Genomic DNA, 24,656 nt, shown 5'->3' with positions numbered 1-24,656 from the left:
GAAAGCACAGATCCCCAGTGCTGTTGTGCCTGTGAATAGCGTTCCTAGGGAGGATGAAGACCAGCAACAGCTTTCAGGGCTGCCTCATTCCTTGTGGGAGAAGGAGCTGGACGTTTGCCTTTTGGGAATCAGGCTCTGCCGAGAACGAGCACCATGAGATATGACATCTCTGGGAAAGCACAGATCCCCAGTGCTGTTGTGCCTGTGAATAGCGTTCCTAGGGAGGATGAAGACCAGCAACAGCTTTCAGGGCTGGCACATTCCTTGTAGGAGAAGGAGCCGGACGTTTCCCTTTTCTGAAACAGGCTCTGCCGAGAACGAGCACCATGAGATATGACATCTCTGGGAAAGCACAAATCCCCAGTGCTGTAGTGCCTGTGACTAGGCTGCCAAGGGAGGATGAAGACCAGCAACAGCTTTCAGGGCTGGCACATTCCTTGTGGGAGAAGGAGCTGGACGTTTGCCTTTTGGGAATCAGGCTCTGCCGAGAACGAGCACCATGAGATATGACATCTCTGGGAAAGTGTCGGGGGATGCAACAAGCCTATGGAATTCCTGACAGTTCGAGAACAGTGCGACCTTGAGCAGCTTGTAGTGTATCCTTGAGAGTCTGGAAAGATCCGAGAAGACCAGTACAAAAACAAGATAGTGATAAGAAGAACCGTCCTAACGAACTCACCAATCATGAATTGTTAGTTACTAACCAAACCAATCATATACTAACACATACTCAAAAGAAGGGTATAAAAAGGTGTGTTAGAACAATAAAGTAGCCATTTTGCATGATCTATTACTTGTCGTGTCCGTCTCTACTGCGACAGGAAAGCACAGATCCCCAGTGCTGTTGTGCCTGTGAATAGCGTTCCAAGGGAGGATGAAGACCAGCAACAGCTTTCAGGGCTGGCACATTCCTTGTAGGAGAAGGAGCCGGACGTTTCCCTTTTCTGAAACAGGCTCTGCCGAGAACGAGCACCATGAGATATGACATCTCTGGGAAAGCACAAATCCCCAGTGCTGTAGTGCCTGTGAATAGGCTGCCAAGGGAGGATGAAGACCAGCAACAGCTTTCAGGGCTGGCACATTCCTTGTGGGAGAAGGAGCTGGACGTTTGCCTTTTGGGAATCAGGCTCTGCCGAGAACGAGCACCATGAGATATGACATCTCTGGGAAAGCACAGATCCCCAGTGCTGTTGTGCCTGTGAATAGCGTTCCTAGGGAGGATGAAGACCAGCAACGGCTTTCAGGGCTGCCTCATTCCTTGTGGGAGAAGGAGCTGGACGTTTGCCTTTTGGGAATCAGGCTCTGCCGAGAACGAGCACCATGAGATATGACATCTCTGGGAAAGCACAAATCCCCAGTGCTGTAGTGCCTGTGAATAGCCTGCCAAGGAAACGTAAAGGTAAGCAACATCTTTCGGGGCTGTCCCCCTCCTTGTAGGAGGAATAGCCAGACGTTTGCCTTTTCAGAACCAGGCTCTGCCGAGAACGAGCACCATGAGATCTTCAACCTAGCATAAAGCCCAGATCCCCAGTGCAGTTGTGCCTGTGACTAGGCTGCCAAGGGAGGATGAAGACCAGCAACAGATTTCAGGGCTGGCACATTCCTTGTAGGAGGAAAAGCCGGACGTTTGCCTTTTCGGAATCAGGCTCTGCCGAGAACGAGCACCATGAGATATGACATCTCTGGGAAAGCACAGATCCCCAGTGCTGTTGTGCCTGTGAATAGGCTGCCAAGGGAGGATGAAGACCAGCAACAGCTTTCAGGGCTGGCACATTCCTTGTAAGAGAAGGAGCCGGACGTTTCCCTTTTCTGAAACAGGCTCTGCCGAGAACGAGCACCATGAGATATGACATCTCTGGGAAAGCACAGATCCCCAGTGCTGTTGTGCCTGTGAATAGCCCGCCAAGGGGAGCTGAACACCAGCAATATCTTTCAGGGCTCTCTCCTTCCTTGTAGGAGGAATAGCCAGACGTTTGCCTTTTCGGAAACAGGCTCTGCCGAGAACGAGCACCATGAGACCTTCAACCTAGCATAAAGCCCAGATCCCCAGTGCTGTTGTGCCTGTGAATAGGCTGCCAAGGGAGGATGAAGACCAGCAACAGATTTCAGGGCTGGCACATTCCTTGTAGGAGGAAAAGCCGGACGTTTGCCTTTTCGGAATCAGGCTCTGCCGAGAACGAGCACCATGAGATATGACATCTCTGGGAAAGCACAGATCCCCAGTGCTGTTGTGCCTGTGAATAGCGTTCCTAGGGAGGATGAAGACCAGCAACAGCTTTCAGGGCTGGCACATTCCTTGTAGGAGAAGGAGCCGGACGTTTCCCTTTTCTGAAACAGGCTCTGCCAAGAACGAGCACCCTGAGATATGACATCTCTGGGAAAGCACAGATCCCCAGTGCTGTTGTGCCTGTGAGTAGCCTACCAAGGAGAGGTGAACACCAGCAATGTCTTTCAGGGCTCTCTCCTTCCCTGTAGGAGAAATAGCCAGACGTTTGCCTTTTCGGAATCAGGCTCTCCCGAGAACGAGCACCATGAGATATGACATCTCTGGGAAAGCACAAATCCCCAGTGCTGTTGTGCCTGTGAATAGGCTGCCAAGGGAGGATGAAGACCAGCAACTGCTTTCAGGGATATCACCTTCCTTGTAGAAGGAATAGCCAGACGATTGCCTTTTCGGAATCAGGCTCTGCCGAGAACGAGCACCATGAGATATGACATCTCTGGGAAAGTACAGATCCCCAGTGCTGTTGTGCCTGTGAACAGGCTGACAAGGGAGGGTGAAGACCAGCAACTGCTTTCAGGGCTGGCACATTCCTTGTGGGAGAAGGAGCCGGACGTTTGCCTTTTCGGAAACAGACTCTGCCGAGAACGAGCACCCTGAGATATGACATCTCTGGGAAAGCACAGATCCCCAGTGCTGTTGTGCCTGTGAGTAGCCTACCAAGGAGAGGTGAACACCAGCAATATCTTTCAGGGCTCTCTCCTTCCCTGTAGGAGAAATAGCCAGACGTTTGCCTTTTCGGAAACAGGCTCTGCCGAGAACGAGCACCATGAGATATGACATCTCTGGGAAAGTACAGAGCCCCAGTGCTGTTGTGCCTGTGAACAGGCTGACAAGGGAGGGTGAAGACCAGCAACTGCTTTCAGGGCTGGCACATTCCTTGTGGGAGAAGGAGCTGGACGTTTGCCTTTTGGGAATCAGGCTCTGCCGAGAACGAGCACCATGAGATATGACATCTCTGGGAAAGCACAGATCCCCAGTGCTGTTGTGCCTGTGAATAGCGTTCCTAGGGAGGATGAAGACCAGCAACAGCTTTCAGGGCTGGCACATTCCTTGTAGGAGAAGGAGCCAGACGTTTCCCTTTTCTGAAACAGGCTCTGCCGAGAACGAGCACCATGAGATATGACATCTCTGGGAAAGCACAAATCCCCAGTGCTGTAGTGCCTGTGAATAGGCTGCCAAGGGAGGATGAAGACCAGCCACAGCTTTCAGGGCTGCCTCATTCCTTGTGGGAGAAGGAGCTGGACGTTTGCCTTTTGGGAATCAGGCTCTGCCGAGAACGAGCACCATGAGATATGACATCTCTGGGAAAGCACAGATCCCCAGTGCTGTTGTGCCTGTGAATAGCGTTTCTAGGGATTATGAAGACCAGCAACTGCTTTCAGGGCTGCCTCATTCCTTGTGGGAGAAGGAGCTGGACGTTTGCCTTTTGGGAATCAGGCTCTGCCGAGAACGAGCACCATGAGATATGACATCTCTGGGAAAGCACAGATCCCCAGTGCTGTTGTGCCTGTGAATAGCGTTCCTAGGGAGGATGAAGACCAGCAACAGCTTTCAGGGCTGGCACATTCCTTGTAGGAGAAGGAGCCGGACGTTTCCCTTTTCTGAAACAGGCTCTGCCGAGAACGAGCACCCTGAGATATGACATCTCTGGGAAAGCACAGATCCCCAGTGCTGTTGTGCCTGTGAATAGCGTTCCTAGGGAGGATGAAGACCAGCAACTGCTTTCAGGGCTATCACCTTCCTTGTAGAAGGAATAGCCAGACGTTTGCCTTTTGGGAATCAGGCTCTGCCGAGAACGAGCACCATGAGATCTTCAACCTAGCATAAAGCCCAGATCCCCAGTGCTGTTGTGCCTGTGAGTAGCCTACCAAGGGGAGGTGAACACCAGCAATATCTTTCAGGGCTCTCTCCTTCCCTGTAGGAGAAATAGCCAGACGTTTGCCTTTTCGGAAACAGGCTCTGCCGAGAACGAGCACCATGAGATATGACATCTCTGGGAAAGCACAGATCCCCAGTGCTGTTGTGCCTGTGAATAGCGTTCCTAGGGAGGATGAAGACCAGCACAGCTTTCAGGGCTGGCACATTCCTTGTAGGAGAAGGAGCCGGACGTTTCCCTTTTCGGAAACAGGCTCTGCCGAGAACGAGCACCATGAGATATGACATCTCTGGGAAAGCACAGATCCCCAGTGCTGTTGTGCCTGTGAATAGCGTTCCTAGGGAGGATGAAGACCAGCAACAGCTTTCAGGGCTGCCTCATTCCTTGTGGGAGAAGGAGCTGGACGTTTGCCTTTTGGGAATCAGGCTCTGCCGAGAACGAGCACCATGAGATATGACATCTCTGGGAAAGCACAGATCCCCAGTGCTGTTGTGCCTGTGAATAGCATTCCTAGGGAGGATGAAGACCAGCAACAGCTTTCAGGGCTGGCACATTCCTTGTAGGAGAAGGAGCCGGACGTTTCCCTTTTCTGAAACAGGCTCTGCCGAGAACGAGCACCATGAGATATGACATCTCTGGGAAAGCACAAATCCCCAGTGCTGTAGTGCCTGTGAATAGGCTGCCAAGGGAGGATGAAGACCAGCAACAGCTTTCAGGGCTGGCACATTCCTTGTGGGAGAAGGAGCTGGACGTTTGCCTTTTGGGAATCAGGCTCTGCCGAGAACGAGCACCATGAGATATGACATCTCTGGGAAAGCACAGATCCCCAGTGCTGTTGTGCCTGTGAATAGCGTTCCTAGGGAGGATGAAGACCAGCAACAGTTTTCAGGGCTATCACCTTCCTTGTAGAAGGAATAGCCAGACGTTTCCCTTTTCTGAAACAGGCTCTGCCGAGAACGAGCACCATGAGATATGACATCTCTGGGAAAGCACAAATCCCCAGTGCTGTAGTGCCTGTGAATAGGCTGCCAAGGGAGGATGAAGACCAGCAACAGCTTTCAGGGCTGGCACATTCCTTGTGGGAGAAGAAGCTGGACGTTTGCCTTTTGGGAATCAGGCTCTGCCGAGAACGAGCACCATGAGATATGACATCTCTGGGAAAGCACAGAGCCCCAGTGCTGTTGTGCCTGTGAATAGCGTTCCTAGGGAGGATGAAGACCAGCAACAGCTTTCAGGGCTGGCACATTCCTTGTAGGAGAAGGAGCCGGACGTTTCCCTTTTCTGAAACAGGCTCTGCCGAGAACGAGCACCATGAGATATGACATCTCTGGGAAAGCACAGATCCCCAGTGCTGTTGTGCCTGTGAATAGCGTTCCTAGGGAGGATGAAGACCAGCAACAGCTTTCAGGGCTGGCACATTCCTTGTAGGAGAAGGAGCCGGACGTTTCCCTTTTCTGAAACAGGCTCTGCCGAGAACGAGCACCATGAGATATGACATCTCTGGGAAAGCACAAATCCCCAGTGCTGTAGTGCCTGTGAATAGCCTGCCAAGGAAACGTAAAGGTCAGCAACATCTTTCGGGGCTGTCCCCCTCCTTGTAGGAGGAATAGCCAGACGTTTGCCTTTTCGGAAACAGGCTCTGCCGAGAACGAGCACCCTGAGATATGACATCTCTGGGAAAGCACAGATCCCCAGTGCTGTTGTGCCTGTGAACAGGCTGACAAGGGAGGATGAAGACCAGCAACTGCTTTCAGGGTTATCACCTTCCTTGTAGAAGGAATAGCCAGACGTTTGCCTTTTCGGAAACAGGCTCTGCCGAGAACGAGCACCCTGAGATATGACATCTCTGGGAAAGCACAGATCCCCAGTGCTGTTGTGCCTGTGAATAGCGTTCCTAGGGAGGATGAAGACCAGCAACAGCTTTCAGGGCTGGCACATTCCTTGTAGGAGAAGGAGCCGGACGTTTCCCTTTTCTGAAACAGGCTCTGCCGAGAACGAGCACCATGAGATATGACATCTCTGGGAAAGCACAAATCCCCAGTGCTGTAGTGCCTGTGAATAGCTTGCCAAGGAAACGTAAAGGTCAGCAACATCTTTCGGGGCTGTCCCCCTCCTTGTAGGAGGAAAAGCCAGACATTTGCCTTTTCGGAAACAGTTTCTGCCGAGAACGAGCACCCTGAGATATGACATCTCTGGGAAAGCACAGATCCCCAGTGCTGTTGTGCCTGTGAATAGCCCGCCAAGGGGAGCTGAAGACCAGCAATATCTTTCAGGGCTCTCTCCTTCCTTGTAGGAGGAATAGCCAGACGTTTGCCTTTTCGGAAACAGGCTCTGCCGAGAACGAGCACCATGAGATCTTCAACCTAGCATAAAGCCCAGATCCCCAGTGCTGTTGTGCCTGTGAATAGGCTGCCAAGGGAGGATGAAGACCAGCAACAGATTTCAGGGCTGGCACATTCCTTGTAGGAGGAAAAGGCGGACATTTGCTTTTTCAGAATCATGCTCTGCTGAGAACGAGCACCATGAGATATGACATCTCTGGGAAAGCACAGATCCCCAGTGCTGTTGTGCCTGTGAATAGCGTTCCTAGGGAGGATGAAGACCAGCAACAGCTTTCAGGGATATCACCTTCCTTGTAGAAGGAATAGCCAGACGTTTGCCTTTTGGGAATCAGGCTCTGCCGAGAACGAGCACCATGAGATATGACATCTCTGGGAAAGCACAGATCCCCAGTGCTGTTGTGCCTGTGAATAGCGTTCCTAGGGAGGATGAAGACCAGCAACAGCTTTCAGGGCTGGCACATTCCTTGTAAGAGAAGGAGCCGGACGTTTCCCTTTTCTGAAACAGGCTCTGCCGAGAACGAGCACCATGAGATATGACATCTCTGGGAAAGCACAGATCCCCAGTGCTGTTGTGCCTGTGAATAGCCCGCCAAGGGGAGCTGAAGACCAGCAATATCTTTCAGGGCTCTCTCCTTCCTTGTAGGAGGAATAGCCGGACGTTTGCCTTTTCATAACAGGCTCTGCCGAGAACGGGCACCATGAGACCTTCAACCTAGCATAAAGCCCAGATCCCCAGTGCTGTTGTGCCTGTGAATAGGCTGCCAAGGGAGGATGAAGACCAGCAACAGCTTTCAGGGCTGCCTCATTCCTTGTGGGAGAAGGAGCTGGACGTTTGCCTTTTGGGAATCAGGCTCTGCCGAGAACGAGCACCATGAGATATGACATCTCTGGGAAAGCACAGATCCCCAGTGCTGTTGTGCCTGTGAATAGCGTTCCTAGGGAGGATGAAGACCAGCAACAGCTTTCAGGGCTGGCACATTCCTTGTAGGAGAAGGAGCCGGACGTTTCCCTTTTCTGAAACAGGCTCTGCCGAGAACGAGCACCATGAGATATGACATCTCTGGGAAAGCACAAATCCCCAGTGCTGTAGTGCCTGTGAATAGGCTGCCAAGGGAGGATGAAGACCAGCAACAGCTTTCAGGGCTGGCACATTCCTTGTGGGAGAAGGAGCTGGACGTTTGCCTTTTGGGAATCAGGCTCTGCCGAGAACGAGCACCATGAGATATGACATCTCTGGGAAAGCACAGATCCCCAGTGCTGTTGTGCCTGTGAATAGCGTTCCTAGGGAGGATGAAGACCAGCAACAGCTTTCAGGGCTGCCTCATTCCTTGTGGGAGAAGGAGCTGGACGTTTGCCTTTTGGGAATCAGGCTCTGCCGAGAACGAGCACCATGAGATATGACATCTCTGGGAAAGCACAGATCCCCAGTGCTGTTGTGCCTGTGAATAGCGTTCCTAGGGAGGATGAAGACCAGCAACAGCTTTCAGGGCTGGCACATTCCTTGTAGGAGAAGGAGCCGGACGTTTCCCTTTTCTGAAACAGGCTCTGCCGAGAACGAGCACCATGAGATATGACATCTCTGGGAAAGCACAAATCCCCAGTGCTGTAGTGCCTGTGAATAGCCTGCCAAGGAAACGTAAAGGTCAGCAACATCTTTCGGGGCTGTCCCCCTCCTTGTAGGAGGAAAAGCCAGACATTTGCCTTTTCGGAAACAGTTTCTGCCGAGAACGAGCACCCTGAGATATGACATCTCTGGGAAAGCACAGATCCCCAGTGCTGTTGTGCCTGTGAATAGCCCGCCAAGGGGAGCTGAAGACCAGCAATATCTTTCAGGGCTCTCTCCTTCCTTGTAGGAGGAATAGCCAGACGTTTGCCTTTTCGGAAACAGTTTCTGCCGAGAACGAGCACCATGAGATCTTCAACCTAGCATAAAGCCCAGATCCCCAGTGCTGTTGTGCCTGTGAATAGGCTGCCAAGGGAGGATGAAGACCAGCAACAGATTTCAGGGCTGGCACATTCCTTGTAGGAGGAAAAGGCGGACATTTGCTTTTTCAGAATCAGGCTCTGCTGAGAACGAGCACCATGAGATATGACATCTCTGGGAAAGCACAGATCCCCAGTGCTGTTGTGCCTGTGAATAGCATTCCTAGGGAGGATGAAGACCAGCAACAGCTTTCAGGGCTGGCACATTCCTTGTAAGAGAAAGAGCCGGACGTTTCCCTTTTCTGAAACAGGCTCTGCCGAGAACGAGCACCATGAGATATGACATCTCTGGGAAAGCACAGATCCCCAGTGCTGTTGTGCCTGTGAATAGCCCGCCAAGGGGAGCTGAACACCAGCAATATCTTTCAGGGCTCTCTCCTTCCTTGTAGGAGGAATAGCCAGACGTTTGCCTTTTCGGAAACAGGCTCTGCCGAGAACGGGCACCATGAGACCTTCAACATAGCATAAAGCCCAGATCCCCAGTGCTGTTGTGCCTGTGAATAGGCTGCCAAGGGAGGATGAAGACCAGCAACAGATTTCAGGGCTGGCACATTCCTTGTAGGAGGAAAAGCCGGACGTTTGCCTTTTCGGAATCAGGCTCCGCCGAGAACGAGCACCATGAGATATGATATCGCTGGGAAAGCACAAATCCCCAGTGCTGTAGTGCTGTGAATAGCCTGCCAAGGAAACGTAAAGGTCAGCAACATCTTTCGGGGCTGTCCCCCTCCTTGTAGGAGGAATAGCCAGACGTTTGCCTTTTCGGAAACAGGCTCTGCCGAGAACGAGCACCCTGAGATATGACATCTCTGGGAAAGCACAGATCCCCAGTGCTGTTGTGCCTGTGAATAGGCTGCCAAGGGAGGATGAAGACCAGCAACTGCTTTCAGGGCTATCACCTTCCTTGTAGAAGGAATAGCCAGACGTTTGCCTTTTCGAAATCAGGCTCTGCCGAGAACGAGCACCCTGAGATATGACATCTCTGGGAAAGCACAGATCCCCAGTGCTGTTGTGCCTGTGAACAGGCTGACAAGGGAGGGTGAAGACCAGCAACTGCTTTCAGGGCTCGCACATTCCTTGTGGGAGAAGGAGCCGGACGTTTGCCTTTTCGGAAACAGGCTCTGCCGAGAACGAGCACCATGAGACATGACATCTTTGGGAAAGCACAGATCCCCAGTGCTGTTGTGCCTGTGAATAGCCCGCCAAGGGGAGCTGAAGACCAGCAATATCTTTCAGGGCTCTCTCCTTCCTTGTAGGAGGAATAGCCAGACGTTTCCCTTTTCTGAAACAGGCTCTGCCGAGAACGAGCACCATGAGATCTTCAACCTAGCATAAAGCCCAGATCCCCAGTGCTGTTGTGCCTGTGAATAGCATTCCTAGGGAGGATGAAGACCAGCAACTGCTTTCAGGGCTATCACCTTCCTTGTAGAAGGAATAGCCAGACGTTTGCCTTTTCGGAATCAGGCTCTTCCGAGAACGAGCACCATGAGATCTTCAACCTAGCATAAAGCCCAGATCCCCAGTGCTGTTGTGCCTGTGAGTAGCCTACCAAGGGGAGGTGAACACCAGCAATATCTTTCAGGGCTCTCTCCTTCCCTGTAGGAGAAATAGCCAGACGTTTGCCTTTTCGGAAACAGGCTCTGCCGAGAACGAGCACCATGAGATATGACATCTCTGGGAAAGCACAGATCCCCAGTGCTGTTGTGCCTGTGAATAGGCTGCCAAGGGAGGATGAAGACCAGCAACAGCTTTCAGGGCTGGCACATTCCTTGTGGGAGAAGGAGCTGGACGTTTGCCTTTTGGGAATCAGGCTCTGCCGAGAACGAGCACCATGAGATATGACATCTCTGGGAAAGCACAGATCCCCAGTGCTGTTGTGCCTGTGAATAGCGTTCCTAGGGAGGATGAAGACCAGCAACAGCATTCAGGGCTGCCTCATTCCTTGTGGGAGAAGGAGCTGGACGTTTGCCTTTTGGGAATCAGGCTCTGCCGAGAACGAGCACCATGAGATATGACATCTCTGGGAAAGCACAGATCCCCAGTGCTGTTGTGCCTGTGAATAGCGTTCCTAGGGAGGATGAAGACCAGCAACAGCTTTCAGGGCTGGCACATTCCTTGTAGGAGAAGGAGCCGGACGTTTCCCTTTTCTGAAACAGGCTCTGCCGAGAACGAGCACCATGAGATATGACATCTCTGGGAAAGCACAAATCCCCAGTGCTGTAGTGCCTGTGAATAGCCTGCCAAGGAAACGTAAAGGTAAGCAACATCTTTCGGGGCTGTCCCCCTCCTTGTAGGAGGAATAGCCAGACGTTTGCCTTTTCGGAACCAGGCTCTGCCGAGAACGAGCACCCTGAGATATGACATCTCTGGGAAAGCACAGATCCCCAGTGCTGTTGTGCCTGTGAACAGGCTGACAAGGGAGGGTGAAGACCAGCAACTGCTTTCAGGGCTGGCACATTCCTTGTGGGAGAAGGAGCCGGACGTTTGCCTTTTCGAAATCAGGCTCTGCCGAGAACGAGCACCATGAGATATGACATCTCTGGGAAAGCACAGATCCCCAGTGCTGTTGTGCCTGTGAATAGCGTTCCTAGGGAGGATGAAGACCAGCAACAGCTTTCAGGGCTATCACCTTCCTTGTAGAAGGAATAGCCAGACGTTTGCCTTTTCGGAATCAGGCTCTGCCGAGAACGAGCACCATGAGATCTTCAACCTAGCATAAAGCCCAGATCCCCAGTGCTGTTGTGCCTGTGAGTAGCCTACCAAGGGGAGGTGAACACCAGCAATATCTTTCAGGGCTCTCTCCTTCCCTGTAGGAGAAATAGCCAGACGTTTGCCTTTTCGGAAACAGGCTCTGCCGAGAACGAGCACCATGAGATATGACATCTCTGGGAAAGCACAGATCCCCAGTGCTGTAGTGCCTGTGAATAGGCTGCCAAGGGAGGATGAAGACCAGCAACAGCTTTCAGGGCTGGCACATTCCTTGTGGGAGAAGGAGCTGGACGTTTGCCTTTTGGGAATCAGGCTCTGCCGAGAACGAGCACCATGAGATATGACATCTCTGGGAAAGCACAGATCCCCAGTGCTGTTGTGCCTGTGAATAGCGTTCCTAGGGAGGATGAAGACCAGCAACAGCATTCAGGGCTGCCTCATTCCTTGTGGGAGAAGGAGCTGGACGTTTGCCTTTTGGGAATCAGGCTCTGCCGAGAACGAGCACCATGAGATATGACATCTCTGGGAAAGCACAGATCCCCAGTGCTGTTGTGCCTGTGAATAGCGTTCCTAGGGAGGATGAAGACCAGCAACAGCTTTCAGGGCTGGCACATTCCTTGTAGGAGAAGGAGCCGGACGTTTCCCTTTTCTGAAACAGGCTCTGCCGAGAACGAGCACCATGAGATATGACATCTCTGGGAAAGCACAAATCCCCAGTGCTGTAGTGCCTGTGAATAGCCTGCCAAGGAAACGTAAAGGTAAGCAACATCTTTCGGGGCTGTCCCCCTCCTTGTAGGAGGAATAGCCAGACGTTTGCCTTTTCGGAACCAGGCTCTGCCGAGAACGAGCACCCTGAGATATGACATCTCTGGGAAAGCACAGATCCCCAGTGCTGTTGTGCCTGTGAACAGGCTGACAAGGGAGGGTGAAGACCAGCAACAGCTTTCAGGGCTGGCACATTCCTTGTGGGAGAAGGAGCCGGACGTTTGCCTTTTCGGAAACAGGCTCTGCCGAGAACGAGCACCATGAGATATGACATCTCTGGGAAAGCACAGATCCCCAGTGCTGTTGTGCCTGTGAATAGCGTTCCTAGGGAGGATGAAGACCAGCAACAGCTTTCAGGGCTGCCTCATTCCTTGTGGGAGAAGGAGCTGGACGTTTGCCTTTTGGGAATCAGGCTCTGCCGAGAACGAGCACCATGAGATATGACATCTCTGGGAAAGCACAGATCCCCAGTGCTGTTGTGCCTGTGAATAGCGTTCCTAGGGAGGATGAAGACCAGCAACAGCTTTCAGGGCTGGCACATTCCTTGTAGGAGAAGGAGCCGGACGTTTCCCTTTTCTGAAACAGGCTCTGCCGACAACAAGCACCATGGGATATGACATCTCTGGGAAAGCACAAATCCCCAGTGCTGTAGTGCCTGTGAATAGCCTGCCAAGGAAACGTAAAGGTCAGCAACATCTTTCGGGGCTGTCCCCCTCCTTGTAGGAGGAATAGCCAGACGTTTGCCTTTTCGGAAACAGGCTCTGCCGAGAACGAGCACCCTGAGATATGACATCTCTGGGAAAGCACAGATCCCCAGTGCTGTTGTGCCTGTGAACAGGCTGACAAGGGAGGATGAAGACCAGCAACTGCTTTCAGGGTTATCACCTTCCTTGTAGAAGGAATAGCCAGACGTTTGCCTTTTCGGAAACAGGCTCTGCCGAGAACGAGCACCCTGAGATATGACATCTCTGGGAAAGCACAGATCCCCAGTGCTGTTGTGCCTGTGAATAGCCCGCCAAGGGGAGCTGAAGACCAGCAATATCTTTCAGGGCTCTCTCCTTCCTTGTAGGAGGAATAGCCAGACGTTTGCCTTTTCGGAAACAGGCTCTGCCGAGAACGAGCACCATGAGATCTTCAACCTAGCATAAAGCCCAGATCCCCAGTGCTGTTGTGCCTGTGAATAGGCTGCCAAGGGAGGATGAAGACCAGCAACAGATTTCAGGGCTGGCACATTCCTTGTAGGAGGAAAAGGCGGACATTTGCTTTTTCAGAATCATGCTCTGCTGAGAACGAGCACCATGAGATATGACATCTCTGGGAAAGCACAGATCCCCAGTGCTGTTGTGCCTGTGAATAGCGTTCCTAGGGAGGATGAAGACCAGCAACAGCTTTCAGGGATATCACCTTCCTTGTAGAAGGAATAGCCAGACGTTTGCCTTTTGGGAATCAGGCTCTGCCGAGAACGAGCACCATGAGATATGACATCTCTGGGAAAGCACAGATCCCCAGTGCTGTTGTGCCTGTGAATAGCGTTCCTAGGGAGGATGAAGACCAGCAACAGCTTTCAGGGCTGGCACATTCCTTGTAAGAGAAGGAGCCGGACGTTTCCCTTTTCTGAAACAGGCTCTGCCGAGAACGAGCACCATGAGATATGACATCTCTGGGAAAGCCCAGATCCCCAGTGCTGTTGTGCCTGTGAATAGGCTGCCAAGGGAGGATGAAGACCAGCAACAGCTTTCAGGGCTGCCTCATTCCTTGTGGGAGAAGGAGCTGGACGTTTGCCTTTTGGGAATCAGGCTCTGCCGAGAACGAGCACCATGAGATATGACATCTCTGGGAAAGCACAGATCCCCAGTGCTGTTGTGCCTGTGAATAGCGTTCCTAGGGAGGATGAAGACCAGCAACAGCTTTCAGGGCTGGCACATTCCTTGTAGGAGAAGGAGCCGGACGTTTCCCTTTTCTGAAACAGGCTCTGCCGAGAACGAGCACCATGAGATATGACATCTCTGGGAAAGCACAAATCCCCAGTGCTGTAGTGCCTGTGAATAGGCTGCCAAGGGAGGATGAAGACCAGCAACAGCTTTCAGGGCTGGCACATTCCTTGTGGGAGAAGGAGCTGGACGTTTGCCTTTTGGGAATCAGGCTCTGCCGAGAACGAGCACCATGAGATATGACATCTCTGGGAAAGCACAGATCCCCAGTGCTGTTGTGCCTGTGAATAGCGTTCCTAGGGAGGATGAAGACCAGCAACAGCTTTCAGGGCTGCCTCATTCCTTGTGGGAGAAGGAGCTGGACGTTTGCCTTTTGGGAATCAGGCTCTGCCGAGAACGAGCACCATGAGATATGACATCTCTGGGAAAGCACAGATCCCCAGTGCTGTTGTGCCTGTGAATAGCGTTCCTAGGGAGGATGAAGACCAGCAACAGCTTTCAGGGCTGGCACATTCCTTGTAGGAGAAGGAGCCGGACGTTTCCCTTTTCTGAAACAGGCTCTGCCGAGAACGAGCACCATGAGATATGACATCTCTGGGAAAGCACAAATCCCCAGTGCTGTAGTGCCTGTGAATAGCCTGCCAAGGAAACGTAAAGGTCAGCAACATCTTTCGGGGCTGTCCCCCTCCTTGTAGGAGGAAAAGCCAGACATTTGCCTTTTCGGAAACAGTTTCTGCCGAGAACGAGCACCCTGAGATATGACATCTCTGGGAAAGCACAGATCCCCAGTGCTGTTGTGCCTGTGAATAGCCCGCCAAGGGGAGCTGAAGACCAGCAATATCTTTCAGGGCTCTCTCCTTCCTTGTAGGAGGAATAGCCAGACGTTTGCCTTTTCGGAAACAGTTTCTGCCGAGAACGAGCACCATGAGATCTTCAACCTAGCATAAAGCCCAGATCCCCAGTGCTGTTGTGCCTGTGAATAGGCTGCCAAGGGAGGATGAAGACCAGCAACAGATTTCAGGGCTGGCACATTCCTTGTAGGAGGAAAAGGCGGACATTTGCTTTTTCAGAATCAGGCTCTGCTGAGAACGAGCACCATGAGATATGACATCTCTGGGAAAGCACAGATCCCCAGTGCTGTTGTGCCTGTGAATAGCATTCCTAGGGAGGATGAAGACCAGCAACAGCTTTCAGGGCTGGCACATTCCTTGTAGGAGAAAGAGCCGGACGTTTCCCTTTTCTGAAACAGGCTCTGCCGAGAACGAGCACCATGAGATATGACATCTCTGGGAAAGCACAGATCCCCAGTGCTGTTGTGCCTGTGAATAGCCCGCCAAGGGGAGCTGAACACCAGCAATATCTTTCAGGGCTCTCTCCTTCCTTGTAGGAGGAATAGCCAGACGTTTGCCTTTTCGGAAACAGGCTCTGCCGAGAACGGGCACCATGAGACCTTCAACATAGCATAAAGCCCAGATCCCCAGTGCTGTTGTGCCTGTGAATAGGCTGCCAAGGGAGGATGAAGACCAGCAACAGATTTCAGGGCTGGCACATTCCTTGTAGGAGGAAAAGCCGGACGTTTGCCTTTTCGGAATCAGGCTCCGCCGAGAACGAGCACCATGAGATATGATATCGCTGGGAAAGCACAAATCCCCAGTGCTGTAGTGCTGTGAATAGCCTGCCAAGGAAACGTAAAGGTCAGCAACATCTTTCGGGGCTGTCCCCCTCCTTGTAGGAGGAATAGCCAGACGTTTGCCTTTTCGGAAACAGGCTCTGCCGAGAACGAGCACCCTGAGATATGACATCTCTGGGAAAGCACAGATCCCCAGTGCTGTTGTGCCTGTGAATAGGCTGCCAAGGGAGGATGAAGACCAGCAACTGCTTTCAGGGCTATCACCTTCCTTGTAGAAGGAATAGCCAGACGTTTGCCTTTTCGAAATCAGGCTCTGCCGAGAACGAGCACCCTGAGATATGACATCTCTGGGAAAGCACAGATCCCCAGTGCTGTTGTGCCTGTGAACAGGCTGACAAGGGAGGGTGAAGACCAGCAACTGCTTTCAGGGCTCGCACATTCCTTGTGGGAGAAGGAGCCGGACGTTTGCCTTTTCGGAAACAGGCTCTGCCGAGAACGAGCACCATGAGACATGACATCTTTGGGAAAGCACAGATCCCCAGTGCTGTTGTGCCTGTGAATAGCCCGCCAAGGGGAGCTGAAGACCAGCAATATCTTTCAGGGCTCTCTCCTTCCTTGTAGGAGGAATAGCCAGACGTTTCCCTTTTCTGAAACAGGCTCTGCCGAGAACGAGCACCATGAGATCTTCAACCTAGCATAAAGCCCAGATCCCCAGTGCTGTTGTGCCTGTGAATAGCATTCCTAGGGAGGATGAAGACCAGCAACTGCTTTCAGGGCTATCACCTTCCTTGTAGAAGGAATAGCCAGACGTTTGCCTTTTCGGAATCAGGCTCTTCCGAGAACGAGCACCATGAGATCTTCAACCTAGCATAAAGCCCAGATCCCCAGTGCTGTTGTGCCTGTGAGTAGCCTACCAAGGGGAGGTGAACACCAGCAATATCTTTCAGGGCTCTCTCCTTCCCTGTAGGAGAAATAGCCAGACGTTTGCCTTTTCGGAAACAGGCTCTGCCGAGAACGAGCACCATGAGATATGACATCTCTGGGAAAGCACAGATCCCCAGTGCTGTTGTGCCTGTGAATAGGCTGCCAAGGGAGGATGAAGACCAGCAACAGCTTTCAGGGCTGGCACATTCCTTGTGGGAGAAGGAGCTGGACGTTTGCCTTTTGGGAATCAGGCTCTGCCGAGAACGAGCACCATGAGATATGACATCTCTGGGAAAGCACAGATCCCCAGTGCTGTTGTGCCTGTGAATAGCGTTCCTAGGGAGGATGAAGACCAGCAACAGCATTCAGGGCTGCCTCATTCCTTGTGGGAGAAGGAGCTGGACGTTTGCCTTTTGGGAATCAGGCTCTGCCGAGAACGAGCACCATGAGATATGACATCTCTGGGAAAGCACAGATCCCCAGTGCTGTTGTGCCTGTGAATAGCGTTCCTAGGGAGGATGAAGACCAGCAACAGCTTTCAGGGCTGGCACATTCCTTGTAGGAGAAGGAGCCGGACGTTTCCCTTTTCTGAAACAGGCTCTGCCGAGAACGAGCACCATGAGATATGACATCTCTGGGAAAGCACAAATCCCCAGTGCTGTAGTGCCTGTGAATAGCCTGCCAAGGAAACGTAAAGGTAAGCAACATCTTTCGGGGCTGTCCCCCTCCTTGTAGGAGGAATAGCCAGACGTTTGCCTTTTCGGAACCAGGCTCTGCCGAGAACGAGCACCCTGAGATATGACATCTCTGGGAAAGCACAGATCCCCAGTGCTGTTGTGCCTGTGAACAGGCTGACAAGGGAGGGTGAAGACCAGCAACTGCTTTCAGGGCTGGCACATTCCTTGTGGGAGAAGGAGCCGGACGTTTGCCTTTTCGAAATCAGGCTCTGCCGAGAACGAGCACCATGAGATATGACATCTCTGGGAAAGCACAGATCCCCAGTGCTGTTGTGCCTGTGAATAGCGTTCCTAGGGAGGATGAAGACCAGCAACAGCTTTCAGGGCTATCACCTTCCTTGTAGAAGGAATAGCCAGACGTTTGCCTTTTGGGAATCAGGCTCTGCCGAGAACGAGCACCATGAGATCTTCAACCTAGCATAAAGCCCAGATCCCCAGTGCTGTTGTGCCTGTGAGTAGCCTACCAAGGGGAGGTGAACACCAGCAATATCTTTCAGGGCTCTCTCCTTCCCTGTAGGAGAAATAGCCAGACGTTTGCCTTTTCGGAAACAGGCTCTGCCGAGAACGAGCACCATGAGATATGACATCTCTGGGAAAGCACAGATCCCCAGTGCTGTAGTGCCTGTGAATAGGCTGCCAAGGGAGGATGAAGACCAGCAACAGCTTTCAGGGCTGGCACATTCCTTGTGGGAGAAGGAGCTGGACGTTTGCCTTTTGGGAATCAGGCTCTGCCGAGAACGAGCACCATGAGATATGACATCTCTGGGAAAGCACAGATCCCCAGTGCTGTTGTGCCTGTGAATAGCGTTCCTAGGGAGGATGAAGACCAGCAACAGCATTCAGGGCTGCCTCATTCCTTGTGGGAGAAGGAGCTGGACGTTTGCCTTTTGGGAATCAGGCTCTGCCGAGAACGAGCACCATGAGATATGACATCTCTGGGAAAGCACAGATCCCCAGTGCTGTTGTGCCTGTGAATAGCGTTCCTAGGGAGGATGAAGACCAGCAACAGCTTTCAGGGCTGGCACATTCCTTGTAGGAGAAGGAGCCGGACGTTTCCCTTTTCTGAAACAGGCTCTGCCGAGAACGAGCACCATGAGATATGACATCTCTGGGAAAGCACAAATCCCCAGTGCTGTAGTGCCTGTGAATAGCCTGCCAAGGAAACGTAAAGGTAAGCAACATCTTTCGGGGCTGTCCCCCTCCTTGTAGGAGGAATAGCCAGACGTTTGCCTTTTCGGAACCAGGCTCTGCCGAGAACGAGCACCCTGAGATATGACATCTCTGGGAAAGCACAGATCCCCAGTGCTGTTGTGCCTGTGAACAGGCTGACAAGGGAGGGTGAAGACCAGCAACAGCTTTCAGGGCTGGCACATTCCTTGTGGGAGAAGGAGCCGGACGTTTGCCTTTTCGGAAACAGGCTCTGCCGAGAACGAGCACCATGAGATATGACATCTCTGGGAAAGCACAGATCCCCAGTGCTGTTGTGCCTGTGAATAGCGTTCCTAGGGAGGATGAAGACCAGCAACAGCTTTCAGGGCTGCCTCATTCCTTGTGGGAGAAGGAGCTGGACGTTTGCCTTTTGGGAATCAGGCTCTGCCGAGAACGAGCACCATGAGATATGACATCTCTGGGAAAGCACAGATCCCCAGTGCTGTTGTGCCTGTGAATAGCGTTCCTAGGGAGGATGAAGACCAGCAACAGCTTTCAGGGCTGGCACATTCCTTGTAGGAGAAGGAGCCGGACGTTTCCCTTTTCTGAAACAGGCTCTGCCGAGAACGAGCACCATGGGATATGACATCTCTGGGAAAGCACAAATCCCCAGTGCTGTAGTGCCTGTGAATAGCCTGCCAAGGAAACGTAAAGGTCAGCAACATCTTTCGGGGCTGTCCCCCTCCTTGTAGGAGGAATAGCCAGACGTTTGCCTTTTCGGAAACAGGCTCTGCCGAGAACGAGCACCCTGAGATATGACATCTCTGGGAAAGCACAGATCCCCAGTGCTGTTGTGCCTGTGAACAGGCTGACAAGGGAGGATGAAGACCAGCAACTGCTTTCAGGGTTATCACCTTCCTTGTAGAAGGAATAGCCAGACGTTTGCCTTTTCGGAAACAGGCTCTGCCGAGAACGAGCACCCTGAGATATGACATCTCTGGGAAAGCACAGATCCCCAGTGCTGTTGTGCCTGTGAATAGCCCGCCAAGGGGAGCTGAAGACCAGCAATATCTTTCAGGGCTCTCTCCTTCCTTGTAGGAGGAATAGCCAGACGTTTGCCTTTTCGGAAACAGGCTCTGCCGAGAACGAGCACCATGAGATCTTCAACCTAGCATAAAGCCCAGATCCCCAGTGCTGTTGTGCCTGTGAATAGCGTTCCTAGGGAGGATGAAGACCAGCAACAGATTTCAGGGCTGGCACATTCCTTGTAGGAGGAAAAGGCGGACATTTGCTTTTTCAGAATCATGCTCTGCTGAGAACGAGCACCATGAGATATGACATCTCTGGGAAAGCACAGATCCCCAGTGCTGTTGTGCCTGTGAATAGCGTTCCTAGGGAGGATGAAGACCAGCAACAGCTTTCAGGGCTGGCACATTCCTTGTAAGAGAAGGAGCCGGACGTTTCCCTTTTCTGAAACAGGCTCTGCCGAGAACGAGCACCATGAGATATGACATCTCTGGGAAAGCACAGATCCCCAGTGCTGTTGTGCCTGTGAATAGCCCGCCAAGGGGAGCTGAACACCAGCAATATCTTTCAGGGCTCTCTCCTTCCTTGTAGGAGGAATAGCCAGACGTTTGCCTTTTCATAACAGGCTCTGCCGAGAACGGGCACCATGAGACCTTCAACATAGCATAAAGCCCAGATCCCCAGTGCTGTTGTGCCTGTGAATAGGCTGCCAAGGGAGGATGAAGACCAGCAACAGCTTTCAGGGCTGCCTCATTCCTTGTGGGAGAAGGAGCTGGACGTTTGCCTTTTGGGAATCAGGCTCTGCCGAGAACGAGCACCATGAGATATGACATCTCTGGGAAAGCACAGATCCCCAGTGCTGTTGTGCCTGTGAATAGCGTTCCTAGGGAGGATGAAGACCAGCAACAGCTTTCAGGGCTGGCACATTCCTTGTAGGAGAAGGAGCCGGACGTTTCCCTTTTCTGAAACAGGCTCTGCCGAGAACGAGCACCATGAGATATGACATCTCTGGGAAAGCACAAATCCCCAGTGCTGTAGTGCCTGTGAATAGGCTGCCAAGGGAGGATGAAGACCAGCAACAGCTTTCAGGGCTGGCACATTCCTTGTGGGAGAAGGAGCTGGACGTTTGCCTTTTGGGAATCAGGCTCTGCCCAGAACGAGCACCATGAGATATGACATCTCTGGGAAAGCACAGATCCCCAGTGCTGTTGTGCCTGTGAATAGCGTTCCTAGGGAGGATGAAGACCAGCAACAGCTTTCAGGGCTGCCTCATTCCTTGTGGGAGAAGGAGCTGGACGTTTGCCTTTTGGGAATCAGGCTCTGCCGAGAACGAGCACCATGAGATATGACATCTCTGGGAAAGCACAGATCCCCAGTGCTGTTGTGCCTGTGAATAGCGTTCCTAGGGAGGATGAAGACCAGCAACAGCTTTCAGGGCTGGCACATTCCTTGTAGGAGAAGGAGCCGGACGTTTCCCTTTTCTGAAACAGGCTCTGCCGAGAACGAGCACCATGAGATATGACATCTCTGGGAAAGCACAAATCCCCAGTGCTGTAGTGCCTGTGAATAGCCTGCCAAGGAAACGTAAAGGTCAGCAACATCTTTCGGGGCTGTCCCCCTCCTTGTAGGAGGAATAGCCAGACGTTTGCCTTTTCGGAAACAGGCTCTGCCGAGAACGAGCACCCTGAGATATGACATCTCTGGGAAAGCACAGATCCCCAGTGCTGTTGTGCCTGTGAATAGCGTTCCTAGGGAGGATGAAGACCAGCAACTGCTTTCAGGGTTATCACCTTCCTTGTAGAAGGAATAGCCAGACGTTTGCCTTTTCGGAAACAGGCTCTGCCGAGAACGAGCACCCTGAGATATGACATCTCTGGGAAAGCACAGATCCCCAGTGCTGTTGTGCCTGTGAATAGCGTTCCTAGGGAGGATGAAGACCAGCAACAGCTTTCAGGGCTGGCACATTCCTTGTAGGAGAAGGAGCCGGACGTTTCCCTTTTCTGAAACAGGCTCTGCCGAGAACGAGCACCATGAGATATGACATCTCTGGGAAAGCACAAATCCCCAGTGCTGTAGTGCCTGTGAATAGCTTGCCAAGGAAACGTAAAGGTCAGCAACATCTTTCGGGGCTGTCCCCCTCCTTGTAGGAGGAAAAACCAGACATTTGCCTTTTCGGAAACAGTTTCTGCCGAGAACGAGCACCCTGAGATATGACATCTCTGGGAAAGCACAGATCCCCAGTGCTGTTGTGCCTGTGAATAGCCCGCCAAGGGGAGCTGAAGACCAGCAATATCTTTCAGGGCTCTCTCCTTCCTTGTAGGAGGAATAGCCAGACGTTTGCCTTTTCGGAAACAGGCTCTGCCGAGAACGAGCACCATGAGATCTTCAACCTAGCATAAAGCCCAGATCCCCAGTGCTGTTGTGCCTGTGAATAGGCTGCCAAGGGAGGATGAAGACCAGCAACAGATTTCAGGGCTGGCACATTCCTTGTAGGAGGAAAAGGCGGACATTTGCTTTTTCAGAATCAGGCTCTGCTGAGAACGAGCACCATGAGATATGACATCTCTGGGAAAGCACAGATCCCCAGTGCTGTTGTGCCTGTGAATAGCGTTCCTAGGGAGGATGAAGACCAGCAACAGCTTTCAGGGATATCACCTTCCTTGTAGAAGGAATAGCCAGACGTTTGCCTTTTGGGAATCAGGCTCTGCCGAGAACGAGCACCATGAGATATGACATCTCTGGGAAAGCACAGATCCCCAGTGCTGTTGTGCCTGTGAATAGCGTTCCTAGGGAGGATGAAGACCAGCAACAGCTTTCAGGGCTGGCACATTCCTTGTAAGAGAAGGAGCCGGACGTTTCCCTTTTCTGAAACAGGCTCTGCCGAGAACGAGCACCATGAGATATGACATCTCTGGGAAAGCACAGATCCCCAGTGCTGTTGTGCCTGTGAATAGCCCGCCAAGGGGAGCTGAACACCAGCAATATCTTTCAGGGCTCTCTCCTTCCTTGTAGGAGGAATAGCCAGACGTTTGCCTTTTCATAACAGGCTCTGCCGAGAACGGGCACCATGAGACCTTCAACATAGCATAAAGCCCAGATCCCCAGTGCTGTTGTGCCTGTGAATAGGCTGCCAAGGGAGGATGAAGACCAGCAACAGCTTTCAGGGCTGCCTCATTCCTTGTGGGAGAAGGAGCTGGACGTTTGCCTTTTGGGAATCAGGCTCTGCCGAGAACGAGCACCATGAGATATGACATCTCTGGGAAAGCACAGATCCCCAGTGCTGTTGTGCCTGTGAATAGCGTTCCTAGGGAGGATGAAGACCAGCAACAGCTTTCAGGGCTGGCACATTCCTTGTAGGAGAAGGAGCCGGACGTTTCCCTTTTCTGAAACAGGCTCTGCCGAGAACGAGCACCATGAGATATGACATCTCTGGGAAAGCACAAATCCCCAGTGCTGTAGTGCCTGTGACTAGGCTGCCAAGGGAGGATGAAGACCAGCAACAGCTTTCAGGGCTGGCACATTCCTTGTGGGAGAAGGAGCTGGACGTTTGCCTTTTGGGAATCAGGCTCTGCCGAGAACGAGCACCATGAGATATGACATCTCTGGGAAAGCACAGATCCCCAGTGCTGTTGTGCCTGTGAATAGCGTTCCTAGGGAGGATGAAGACCAGCAACAGCTTTCAGGGCTGCCTCATTCCTTGTGGGAGAAGGAGCTGGACGTTTGCCTTTTGGGAATCAGGCTCTGCCGAGAACGAGCACCATGAGATATGACATCTCTGGGAAAGCACAGATCCCCAGTGCTGTTGTGCCTGTGAATAGCGTTCCTAGGGAGGATGAAGACCAGCAACAGCTTTCAGGGCTGGCACATTCCTTGTAGGAGAAGGAGCCGGACGTTTCCCTTTTCTGAAACAGGCTCTGCCGAGAACGAGCACCATGAGATATGACATCTCTGGGAAAGCACAAATCCCCAGTGCTGTAGTGCCTGTGAATAGCCTGCCAAGGAAACGTAAAGGTCAGCAACATCTTTCGGGGCTGTCCCCCTCCTTGTAGGAGGAATAGCCAGACGTTTGCCTTTTCGGAAACAGGCTCTGCCGAGAACGAGCACCCTGAGATATGACATCTCTGGGAAAGCACAGATCCCCAGTGCTGTTGTGCCTGTGAACAGGCTGACAAGGGAGGATGAAGACCAGCAACTGCTTTCAGGGTTATCACCTTCCTTGTAGAAGGAATAGCCAGACGTTTGCCTTTTCGGAAACAGGCTCTGCCGAGAACGAGCACCCTGAGATATGACATCTCTGGGAAAGCACAGATCCCCAGTGCTGTTGTGCCTGTGAATAGCGTTCCTAGGGAGGATGAAGACCAGCAACAGCTTTCAGGGCTGGCACATTCCTTGTAGGAGAAGGAGCCGGACGTTTCCCTTTTCGGAAACAGGCTCTGCCGAGAACGAGCACCATGAGATATGACATCTCTGGGAAAGCACAAATCCCCAGTGCTGTAGTGCCTGTGAATAGCCTGCCAAGGAAACGTAAAGGTCAGCAACATCTTTCGGGGCTGTCCCCCTCCTTGTAGGAGGAAAATCCAGACATTTGCCTTTTCGGAAACAGTTTCTGCCGAGAACGAGCACCCTGAGATATGACATCTCTGGGAAAGCACAGATCCCCAGTGCTGTTGTGCCTGTGAATAGCCCGCCAAGGGGAGCTGAAGACCAGCAATATCTTTCAGGGCTCTCTCCTTCCTTGTAGGAGGAATAGCCAGACGTTTGCCTTTTCGGAAACAGGCTCTGCCGAGAACGAGCACCATGAGATCTTCAACCTAGCATAAAGCCCAGATCCCCAGTGCTGTTGTGCCTGTGAATAGGCTGCCAAGGGAGGATGAAGACCAGCAACAGATTTCAGGGCTGGCACATTCCTTGTAGGAGGAAAAGGCGGACATTTGCTTTTTCAGAATCATGCTCTGCTGAGAACGAGCACCATGAGATATGACATCTCTGGGAAAGCACAGATCCCCAGTGCTGTTGTGCCTGTGAATAGCGTTCCTAGGGAGGATGAAGACCAGCAACAGCTTTCAGGGATATCACCTTCCTTGTAGAAGGAATAGCCAGACGTTTGCCTTTTGGGAATCAGGCTCTGCCGAGAACGAGCACCATGAGATATGACATCTCTGGGAAAGCCCAGATCCCCAGTGCTGTTGTGCCTGTGAATAGCGTTCCTAGGGAGGATGAAGACCAGCAACAGCTTTCAGGGCTGGCACATTCCTTGTAAGAGAAGGAGCCGGACGTTTCCCTTTTCTGAAACAGGCTCTGCC

The sequence above is a fragment of the Buteo buteo genome, chromosome 3 (genome assembly GCF_964188355.1).
Source record: "Buteo buteo chromosome 3, bButBut1.hap1.1, whole genome shotgun sequence".
Classification (NCBI taxonomy): domain Eukaryota; kingdom Metazoa; phylum Chordata; class Aves; order Accipitriformes; family Accipitridae; genus Buteo; species Buteo buteo.
This window is presented reverse-complemented; position numbering follows the sequence as displayed.